This window comes from Rhagoletis zephyria, unplaced genomic scaffold (genome assembly GCF_001687245.7).
Source record: "Rhagoletis zephyria isolate East Lansing unplaced genomic scaffold, Rhagoletis_zephyria_1.1 Rzeph_scaffold_00072, whole genome shotgun sequence".
NCBI lineage: Eukaryota > Metazoa > Arthropoda > Insecta > Diptera > Tephritidae > Rhagoletis > Rhagoletis zephyria.
This window is the reverse complement of record NW_016157156.1, coordinates 232,602-235,435: the sequence shown is the minus strand read 5'-3', so window position 1 is coordinate 235,435 and position 2,834 is coordinate 232,602.

Here is a 2,834-nt window from a genome sequence, read left to right as displayed (position 1 = left end):
TCATCATGCCCGTGCTGGTATATGGCGCAGAAGTATGGACAATGACAACATCCGATGAGGCGGCTCTTGGAGTATTCGAGAGAAAAGTTTTGCGGAAGATTTACGGGCCCTTACGCGTTGGCGACGACGAGTACCGCAGACGATGGAACGATGAGCTGTATGAGCTTTACAACGACATGGAAATAGTGCAGCGAATTAAAATATAGCGGCTCCGCTGGCTCGGTCATGTCGTTCGAATGGACACCGACACTCCAGCTCTGAAAGTATTCAACTCGGAACCCGCTGGTGGTAGCAGAGGAAGAGGGAGGTCCCCACTGCGATGGAAAGATCAGGTGGAGAAGGACTTGGCTTTACTTGGCATTTCCAATTGGCGCCAGTTGGCACAGAAAAGAAACGACTGGCGTGCTTTGTTGAACTCGGCCAAAATCGCTTAGGCGTTTCCAGCGCCAAATATGAAGCAAAAGAAGAAGCAAAGCAAATGTTATTTTCCGCCTTTTGCAAATTAAATAAGTTCTCTGCAAGAAGGTTTGTTTAAAAAAATACGTATACATATATGGTATATGTGGTATGGAAATATCCCTTTTCCCTAGCAGTAAACCTTTTACAACAACAATGATATTTTTTAAATAAGGCAGACCGGAATATGCGCTCTCTGGGAAGACAATACCTGTAATTATTGTACCATGAATTTCAGTAACTGCCATACCCAGTAGATAACTTCCTGAGAGTCAAGAGGCCTTCCACTCTAAATTCATTTCTCCTTTTTTGTATGGAGTGGCTTCTCCTTTCGCTACCCATAGAAGGCCTTCCAGAAGGGCTTTTATAGCACGTCCTGCAGAAGGCCTTTTGGAGGAGTTCTTTTAAAGTTGCTTCTTTAATTTATAAAAATCATACATCTTTGAAGTATTTGCTTAAGGTTTATATCCGCTGTGGTGTAGTGGCAAGCAGTGCGCGCATCCACTCCGCAGCACCTGGGATTAAGCCCTGGTCAAACAACATCGCAAAAAATTTAGAAAAACAGTTTTTTCTTAACAGCGGTCGTTTCTCGGCAGGCAATAGCAAACTTCCGAGTGTATTTCTGCCATGAAAAACAGCTTCTCATAAAAATACAGTCGCCGTTCGGAGTCGGCGTAAAACTGTAGTTCCCTCCGCTTTGTGTGACAACATCAAGGCGCACGCCACAAGTCGGAGGAGAAGCTCGGCCAAACACTAATATATGTGGAAGTGCCAATCTATTATTATATTATTACTAGTGAACCCGCATGGCGTCAAAACGCCAACATTTAATTACATTTTTTAACAGGTGAAACCCTATTCAAAAACCTCTAAAAATATTCCTAATGATTAATCTAAGCAATTTCTCAGTGATAACTGTGTAACTTCAAAGAATAAAACCTGTGCACATGTATGTAGAATTCCAGCTCTTTAATTTGACTTCTCATTTTGGAAATTCGAAATAACGGTGCAAATGTGATGACCTTCAAAAAATAGATGGCAACTGTAATTAAAAATATTATCAGCCTATATTTTTCTTAAAAGTCTTTCGTTTGACACTAATATTTCCATATTTCATTTATGTATCTTTCGTTTAAGTAAAACAAATTCGACTTTTCAAACAGGTGGCAACCACTTTAAAAGTATTTTCAAACTAAAATTTTTCGCCTGGCATTGTTATACATATTTCAATTAACTGATGAATTAAGTTGAATTTAATTTTTTTAAGCACATGGCAACTCTCCTAAAAACAGTTTAGAAATAAATTATTTTCAAATCCACTTCGATTGAAACCCATCTTTTGGCAGTCCATTTAACTTATTAAATAATTTGAGCTTAATTTTTTCAACAAAAAAACCAAATGTTCACCTTCAAGATTTCTTAACACTCGTTCTTTTGATAACCATATTTTAAAATTTCATGTAACTTATGTATAATTAAACGAAATACCACTTTCAAAACAGGCGGCAACCCTCTTAAAAATTATTTTCGAACTAAAATTTCCTTAAATATTTTTCGTGTGACATTGTTATAAATATTCCATGTAACTGATGAATTAAGTGGAAATTTATTTTTTAAACAATCTTCCTAAATATAGTTCTTAAATAAAGGATTTTAAACCCATTTCCATTGATAACCATCGGTTAGTAATTCATTTAACTTATTAAATAATTTTAGTTTAGCCCTTTAAACTGGGGCAACCCTCAAACGCATCAAAAACGTTCTAAATTGTCAAACTAAGTATTTCTTGAAGCTCTTTCATTTGACATCCATTGTTAATATTTCATATAAAAAATAGTTCAATTAGACTTCTCAAATAGGTGGCAACACTATTCAAAATATTTTCAAACCACTACCTTCTTAAATCGCTTTTGTATGACACCCATATAGTGATACCTCATCCACTTACCAAATTCCTTTAATTGAAATTGAATTAAATTTTTTTTAGCATGTGGCAGCTTTCCTATACGTAGTTAAGTTATAAAGCCTTTCAAAACCAATTCGATTGATATCCATATTTAATAATTGAGTTAACTTTCTAATTAATTTGAACTTAACATTTCTTAACAGGTGGTAACTTTTTTCGAAAAAGTAAAACTTTCTTGAATATCCACACCCTAAGCCCTTTAATTTGATATCTTTTGAAAATCGAACGGACGGTGCGGATCTTAGGGCATTGATTATTAAATTATTTGAATGCAATTTTTTATCAGATGGCAACTCTTTTCGTAAAAGTAAACTCTTATTGCACATCTACAGACCAAGGCACATTAAACAGGTAGTATCAGTAGAGCAGAAACAACATTTGCGTGTATTTTGTTGTTGCTTCTGGTATCGAA